Genomic DNA, 9,348 nt, shown 5'->3' with positions numbered 1-9,348 from the left:
TTAGGTTAGGTATTAAGTCTTGGTTTGCATTTTTGGATTAATCTTTGTGATCTTCACAGGCCAAGACCTTAGGTTCACAATTCTTAAATTGTCCTCTTCATTCCTTTCTTGACATTCCAGTCTTCAGGAGATTGTTTGCTTGGTGGTTCATGGCTACAGATAGACATTTAAATCTTTTGGGAGAATACGATGCACCAGGGAGATTATCATGGTTATTATAAGCAAGATAATTCTCAATGTTTGGACTGTGGTTCAGAACATTGGTCCCCAAGACCCGAACTGATCGAAATCAGGTGAGTCAAAGAAAGGCTCATTGGAGGGCATCACTATTTTAAGCTAAGTGGTTTGCTCAGTGATATTATGTGATTGAGTTTAAACTTCCCCAGAATTGTTAATCTGGTAATAGCAGGTTATGTTGGCCATAGCACAAACACCTCCTTGTTCAGCTAAATGGTAATTGAGCTGTCCTGTTTTCAAGACAGCTTTGACGAGAGTCTAAGGATTTTGGGGGGCATCTCTTGTTTTAACAGAAGATTCTGTAATACTTTCAAGAGTAAGGAGAAATTCCTGATCATAGCCTCATTTACATTTACCTTGAATCAGGCAAGTATTGAAGAGTGATTCCTGAGTTATGTGAGTTAAGTGAATCCTGAGTTATGAACGCTTCCTGGCAATTCCTAACTCATTGGTATAAATTCAGGAGAGTTGACCATTCAGGTGTCTCTATTTGTGAGCAGTTAGGGGCACAGTTAAATAACTTAGGAGGCATTGTCCAGTTATATAACAGCCATCTAGGCATTCATAAATCCATGGAGAATGATAACTACTGCAGGCAAAGGCAATACCTGCTGGGGCACACACCGCTTCCTGATAAGGTGGCATTATTAATAGACAAGTTTCTGATGAAAAATCCAACAGTCTGAGAAGTAAAGCCTACTCCTCTCAGCAGTGGCCTGGGGGAGTTGCATAAGGGTGTTATCTTTCCAGGCCACTGCCAGAGTAAAGGAAAGAAAGGGAGGAAGTTTTTGTTAAAGTATGAAGTCTTTATCTGGTATCTTGGGAGGAGGCAGTCTACTTCCATGTCAGCTCCTTCTCCTGGTCAGTTGGATTCAGATCTCCAGTGTTTGCACAGGACATAGCCTTCTTCAGGTAGAGCCTTCTTCAGCTGTGATATGTGGACACAAGGTTCAAGTCCTTGAAGTTTGGCTGCCATCCAGGTAGGGAAGAGGCCCTGGGATAGTCTTTCCAAGGAGAGTAAAGGGCTTGTTCTCAGTGATTCCAAATCAAAAGGGTGGGAGAAAGTTAGAGACATTAATTTGATGCATCATAGCCAGATATTCAAAGAAACTAGAAGAATTCTCATGCAAACTAATGAAAATGAAAGTGCAACTATTCAAAATCTTTGGGCTATAGCAAAGGCTGTCCTAAGAGGGAAGCACATTTTAATACAAGCCTCCCTCAAAAAAATTAAAAAATCTCAAATACACAAGCTAAACTTACAGCTAAAAGAATTGGAGAAAGAACAGCAAATAAAGCCTAAACCAAGCAGAAGAAGATAAATAGTAAAGATTAGAGCAGAACTCAGTGAAGCAGAGACCAGAAGAACTGTAGAACAGATCAACAAAACCAGGAGCTGGTTCTTTGAAAGAATTAATAAGACATGGGACGCTGGGGTGGCTCACTGGTTAAGCATCTGCCTTCAGCTCAGGTCGTGATCCCTGAGTCCTAGGATCAAGTCCCACATCAGGCTCCCTGCATGGAGCCTGCTTCTCCCTCTGCCTATGCCTCTGCCTCTCTCTCTCTCTCTGTGTCTTTCATGAATAAATAAATAACATCTTTATTAAAAAAAGAATTAGTAAGACAGATAAACCCCTAGCCAGACTTATTGAGAAGAAAAAAGACTCAAATTAATAAAATCATGAATGAAAGAGGAGAGATCACAACCAATACCAAGGAAATACAAACAGTTTTAAAAACATATTATGGGCAACTATATGCCAACAAATTAGGAAATCTGGAAGAAATGGATGCATTCCTGGAAACCTACAAATTGCCAAAACTGAAACAGGAGGAAATAGAGAACCTGAACAGATCAATAACCAGTGAGGAAATCGAAGCAGTCATCAAAAACTTCCCAAGAAACAAAACCCCAGGGCCAGATGGTTTCCCATGGAAATTCTACCAAACATTTAAAGAAGAAATAATACCTATTCTACTAAAGCTGTTTGAAAGTATAGAAATGAAAAAAAAATGAAAGTATAGAAATGAAAAGAATACTTCCAAACTTGTTCTATGAGGTCAGCCTTACCTTGATCCTAAAACCAAAGACCCCACAAAAAAAGGAGAATTATAGACCAATATCCCTGATGAACATGGATGCAAAAATTCTCACCAACATACGGTCAATAGGATCCAACAGTACACTAAGAGGATTATTCACTGTGACCAAGTGGGATTTATCGCTGGAATGCAAGGATGGTTCAACATTCATAAAACAACGTGATAGATCACATTAATAAAAGAAAATAGAAGAATCATATGATCCTCTCAATAGATGCAGAGTAAGCATTTGACAAAATACAGCAACCATTCCTGCTTAAAACTCTTCAAAGTGTAGGGATAGAGGGACATATCTCAATATCATAAAAGCCATCTATGAAAAGTCCACAGTGAATATTATTCTTAGTAGGGAAAAACTGAGAGCTTTTCTCCTAAGGTGAGGAACACAACAGGGATGCCCGCTGTCACCACTTTTGTTCAACATAGTACTAGAAGTCCTAGCCTCAGCAATCAGACAACAAAAAGAAATAAAAGGTATTCAAATTGGCAAAGAAGTCAAACTCTCCTTCTTTGCAGATGACATGATACTGTATATAGAAAACACAAAAGACTCCACCCCAAGATTGCTAGAACTCATACAGCATTTTGGCAGTGTGGCAGGATACAAAATCAATGCCCAGAAATCAGTGGCATTTCTATGCACTAACAATGAGACTAAAGAAAGAGAAATCAAAGAATCAATCCCATTTACGATTGCACCCAAAACCAGAAGATACCTAGGAATAAACTTAACCAAAGAGGTAAAGGACCTATATTCTAAAAACTACAGAACACTTCTGAAAGAAATTGGGAAGACACAAGGAGATGGAAAAACATTCCGTGCTTGTGGATTAAAAGAATAAATATTATGAAAATATCTATGCTACCAAGGGCAATGTACACATTCAATACAATCCCTGTCAAAATACCATGGACTTTCTTCAGAAAGTTGGAACAAATCATCTTAAGATTTGTATGGAACAGGAAAAGACCCTGAATAGCCAGAGGAATGTCGAAAAAGAAAACCAAAGCTGGGGGCATCAAAATGCCTGACTTCAAGCTGTATTACAAAGCTGTGATTAAGACAGTGTGATACTGGCACAAAAACAGACACATAGATCAATGGAACAGAATAGAGAAGCCAGAACTGGACCCTCAACTCTATGGTCAACTCCTCTTCGACAAAACAGGGAAGAATAGCCTATGAAAAAAAGTCTCTTTAATAAATGATGTTGGGAAAATTGGACAGCCACATACAAAAAAATGAACTGGACCATTCTTTTATACCATACACAAAGATAAACTCAAACTGTGAGAGATGTCTTGGTGGCTCAGTGGTTGAGTGTCTGCCTTCAGCTCAGGGTGTGATCCTGGGGTCCTGGGCTCCCCATGGGGAGCCTGCTTCTCCCTCTGCCTATGTCTCTGCCTCTGTGTGTGTGTGTCTCTTGTGAATAAATATATAAGATCTTTGAAAAAAAAAGATCTAAATTTGAGACAAGAATCCATCAAAATCCTAGAGGAGAACACAGGCAACAACCTTTTTGAACTTGGCCACACCAATTTCTTGCAAGACACATCTATGAAGGCAAAGGAAACAAGCAAAAATGAATTATTGGGACTGCATCAAGATAAAAAGCTTCTGCATAGCAAAGGAAAATAGTCAACAAAACTAAAAGACAACCTACAGAATGGGAGAAGATATTTGCAAACGACATATCAGATAAAGGGCTATTATCTAAGATTTATAAAGACTTATCAGACTCAACACCCAAGAAACAAACAATCCAGTCAAGAAATGAACAGAAGAAATGAACAGTCATTTCACCAAAGAAGACATATGCATGGCCAACAAGCACATGAAAAAATGCTCCACATCACTTGCCATCAGGGAAATACAAATCAAAACCACAATGAGATACCACTTTACACTGGAGAGAATGGTTAAATTCACAAGACAGGAAAAAAGAAATGTTGGAGAGGATGTGGAGAAAGGGGAATCCTCTTGCGCTGTTGGTGGGGATCCAAGCTGGTGCAGCCCCTCTGGAAAACTGTGTGGAGATTCCTCAAGAAGTTACAAATAGAACTATCCTACAGCCCAGCAATTGCACTGTTGGGTATTTACCCCAAAGATACAGATGCAGTGAAATGATAGGACACCTGCACCCCAATATTCACAGCAACAATGTCCACAATAGCCAAACTGTGGAAAGAGCCGAGATGTCCATGGGCAGGTGAATGGATAAAGAAGATGTGGTATACACACACACATACACACACACACACACGATGGAATATTAGCCATCAGCAAGGACAAATACCATTTACATTGACATGGATGGAACTGGAGGGTATTATGCTAAGTGAAATATGTCAATTGGAGAAAGATAATCATCATATGGTTTTCACTCATATGTGGAATATAAGAAATAGTGAAAGAGACCATACGGGAAGGGGGAAACTGAGTAGCGAAAAATTAGAGAGGAAGATAACCCATGAGAGACTCCTAACTCCGGGAAACAAACAAAGGGTTGTAGAAGGGGAGGTGAGTGGGGGAACAGGTTAACTAGGTGGTAGGTGACAGGTGACAAGCATGAGGAGGGCACATGACAAGATGAGCACTGGGTGTTCTACTATGTGCTGGCAAATTGAATTTAAATTAAAAAAAAAAACTAAAAGAATTCAGAATCTAGTCCAGTTGAAAGATATGTAACAAAACCTAAAAACAATTTACAGTACTAAACTCTAATAGCTGCAAAGGTACAAACATAATTTTTCTTCCTATAATTATCCCCCAATTTTTTAAAGATAATCACAGTAAAACATTTGTGTTAAACTTGGCCTGATTATTTGCATAAGTGCATTGAAAATGGTGATTGACCGTAAAAGCTCTTTTTAAGACTGTTTTGCTGAAACCTTGTGAGCAAGGTACCAGGATGACTTTTCCAAAAGGTTTTATTGGTTCCATAAAGTCAGTCTTAAAATGGAGACTGCGGGCTGGAACTGAGGAATTGCGGACTGAACCAAAGCTCGGGGATTCGCATTCCAGATGGAACTGTCTGCCAGTAAGTCGACCCATTAAGCTCTGGTCTGGAAAGTCAATTAGATTGGGAGTTCAGTGCAAAACGAACAGAGCTCAGAATCAAGAGGGATTTACTCATGGATCTCAGAAATGGCAAGAAAGGGAGTGATCTCAACAGGGTTTTTACAGGGCACCATGCCTGTTTCTTGCTGTCCCCAAATGCCATCACTTTGGATTTCACTTTAGATCCCACAGCTACCAACTGAACCTGTTAAACAAATTCACCTGAATAAATTTAAAGATTAAATTGGCTTTATTCAATGGTTCATGAATCAGAGAGCATCCCCATCAGAAAAAAAAAAGCTCTACCAAATCTATAGAAAAGGAAAAGTTTTTAATGACAGAAGGGGAGTAAACAGAGGAAGTTTTTAGCAAAGAATGCAGTTTCAGGCAAGGTCACCCTCCTGAGGGGAATGATGGGGCTCTATCAGATGGGTTTTCTCACCTTGATCTGGATGGGAGTTATAGCGGTCTAAACGGGGGGAAAATTCATCGAGCTGTACACCTAAGATGTATGCATTTTCCTTTACTTTCATAACAATCTCAGTATATGTAATTACATAAACCGCAATATATAAACATTCACATATAAAAGGATAAAAGTGGGGATCGCTGGGTGGCGCAGCAGTTTGGCGCTTGCCTTTGGCTCAGGGCGCGGTCCTGGAGACCCGGGATTGAATCCCATATCGGGCTCCCGGTGCATGGAGCCTGCTTCTCCCTCTGCCTGTGTCTCTGCCTCTCTCTCTCTCTCTGTGACTATCATAAATAAAAAAATAAAAAATAAATAAAAGTTTAAAAAAAATAAAATAAAAGGATAAAAGTCTGAGTGTTTTGCTTCTAGAACTATACATAGTTAAAACAGTGAGAAGTGTCCAAATGCCAAGTTTTCACAAAACAATGGACAAAGTATACCCATGGGTGTGATCATGTCCTCAAAGGAAGAAAAATGATCTGACTTTCTTGATAAAAATTTCTTGGTGTGACCAACTTTAGAAAATGCCACTCTGTCCAAGAGGCAGGAGGAAAAAAAAAGTTTCAGGTTTGACGAAGTCTGTTTAAGGCCCAGGGCAGCCAAATCAGTCCCACGAGGTGGGGAAGCATGCAGGAATATGGTCAGAGAGCAGTTTTCCAGATGTAATAAGCACCAAGCCCTGCCCTTCTTGGCACAGCTAGAAGTTGTTGGGAAGCGGACATGTCTGGTCTTGGGCCTCGCCCTGCTGCAGACCTTTAAGGCCCTCTGGGGGCCATCTGCCTGTCACCTCCAGACTGTGTTCTCACCTGAGAAATCGCAGCAGCTGCCCTGGCAGCGTCCCAGGGGCCACTTTTGCCCTGTTGTATATGTCTGCTTGGGCTGCTGTCTGTGACAGCACCGCAGACTAGCCAACTTAAACCATAGAAACATGTGTCCACATGGTTCTGGAGGCTGGACATCCGAGATCAAGGTGTCAGCAGGGTGGATTTCTTTTGAGGCTTCTCTCCTCGGTTTGCAGATGGCCATCTTCTCGCTGTGTCTCTTCATGTGATCTCCCTCTGTCTGTGTCTGTGTCCCAATTTCATCTTTTTATAAAGACACCAGACATCCTCTATTAGGGCCCATCCATATGACCTTACTTTTCCTTAATGACTTATTTATTTATTTAAATTACCTCTTGAAAGGCCCTATCTCCACAAGCAGTCACATTCTGAACTTCTAAGCGTTCCAACTTCAGCATGTGAATTAGGGGGTAGGGTGTGCTTCAGCCCATAATACTCATCAAGGACACTTTCTGCCCAATTGCCAGAGGAAGTCTTCTAAAAACTCAAATGTGATTGTGTTGCTTGCCACTTAAAGTACTTCACATCCTCCTGCCATCCTCATACTTTTCATCTGGCATCAGGACCACCCCCCCACCCCACCCCCAGCCCCAGTCTGGCCTCTGTCTACCATCCCAATCTCATTTCTCACCATTCTCCCTTGTTCTCTCTGCCCACCCCTGCCTCCTTGTGGTTCCCCTCCTGCCCCAGGGCCTTTGCACAGTAGGTCCTTCTTTCTAATGTGCATGTGGCAAAGTCACTCATTACAGAATTCATTTCTAATTCTCACTCCTGCACATGATTCAGAAAAGTGATGTTTTTATCCATTCATTCTCTCTCTCTCTCTCTCTCTCTCTCTCTCTCTCGCAAATCCCTTTATAATTCCGAATGTGATTTCTGATATTTCCAGGAACTTTTGTGTTTCAGAGCCTCAAACAGAACTTTCCAGGCCTCTGCAAGGGCCCTCACCTACCCCAGACTTCAGCTAGGGAGGGAGGTCTATGGAGGAAGGCAGAGGTGGGGGCTGAGATCTGACTAGGGAGGAAGGGGCAGGAAAGGAATGGAAGGGTTCTCAGGGTGGTCATTTTTGTAGGGAGGGAAGAGATATTGTGTCCCTGCCTTTGCAGAATGCCTGGAGAAATAGCCCTGAGAGCTTGAGTGAACTCATGAGGGTTTCCACATTCAGACATGTGCTGAAGGAAGGGAAGTTTTCCTAAAGAAGTCTTTGGAGGCAGTAGGGGCTGATGGAGCAGAGAAGCAGGCCAAACAGCTGCCTCAGGGAGCAGAGGGAGACATGGTGACAGTAGCCTTCATGTGGACAAGGGAAGAGGCCTCATCCCTGCTTTCCTAGCAGTCCCAAAATGTCCTCATCCCTGATTCTTGTTTGAGCCTAAAACAGGGTAGCCTGCCAAAACATAGCTGAGACTGAAATGCTTGCCAAGTGAGTGTGGCTAGAGGGACACCCTTAAGTGACTGAGACAAAATAATGTGTTTTTTCATATGTCTATATGTGTAAACTGATGCTTTAATGGTCAATGTTATGTCTCAACTCGACTGAACCACAGTGGCCAGACATTTGGTCAAACATTGTTCTGGATGTCTCTGTGAAGGTGTATTTTGGATGAGATCGACATTTAAATAGGTGGGATCTGACTAAAGCAGATTGCTTTTCATAATGGGGGTCCATGCCTAATCAGTTGATGGCTTTAATAGCATAAGGACTGACCTCCCCTGAGCAAGAAGAAATTATGCCATGCAGGAGGTCTTTGGACTCAAACTGTGACTCTTTTCTGGGTAACCAGCCTGCTGGCCTACCCTGCAGATTTTGAATTTACCACACTGCCACAATTGTATGAACCGATTCCTTAAAATAAATTTCTCTGTACATATGTACGTGTTCTGTTGATTCTGCTCTTCTGAAGAACTCTAATATAGCACCAACGCTTTTTAGCTCCACCCACCCAGGGAAGATTGTTCATATTCATCCTTCCTGTGTCTGCTTTTAGACAGCACTTCCTACAGGAAGTCCTCTCAGGCCACCCTAAGTCTCACCCCAGAGCTGCATTGGGTGGCTCCTTTGTGTTCCCATAGCAACATGTACATTTCCCATTGTGCAGCTTTCATTTTCCCCTGACAGAGCTTTTCAAACTGAGTATTATTTTCTGTGTCCTCAAGTAGATTATGAGCAGAAATGAAATCTGTTTTACTAACAGGGCCTGATACATAGTTGCTGAATGATGAATGAATGAAAAGAATAAGTAGATGTATGAATGCTTGTATGAATTTCTGCCACTGCTATTAACAAATTACTACAAATTCAGTGGCTAAAAACAACATAAACTGATTGTCTTGCAGTTCTGGAGGTTAGGAGTCTTGACACCTGTCTCCTTGGGCTAAAATTAAAAGTGTCAACAGGGTGGCATTCCTTTATAAAGGATCTAGAAAGAATCCCATTTCTTTACCTTTTCTGGTTTCTTAGAAGCTGCCACATTCCTTGGTTCAAGATCCCCTTTCTCCATCCTTCAAAGCCAAGAATATTGCATCTCTGACCTGATTCTCGAGTTTTTTTAAGGACTGGCATGGTTAGGTTGGACCCATCTCTATATAGGAAAATCTCTTTGTCTCAAAATCCTTAATTTAATAATATCTTCTGAAGT

This window comes from Nyctereutes procyonoides, unplaced genomic scaffold (genome assembly GCF_905146905.1).
Source record: "Nyctereutes procyonoides isolate TBG_1078 unplaced genomic scaffold, NYPRO_anot_genome, whole genome shotgun sequence".
Taxonomy (NCBI): domain Eukaryota; kingdom Metazoa; phylum Chordata; class Mammalia; order Carnivora; family Canidae; genus Nyctereutes; species Nyctereutes procyonoides.
Note: the sequence above shows the minus strand (reverse complement) of the source record.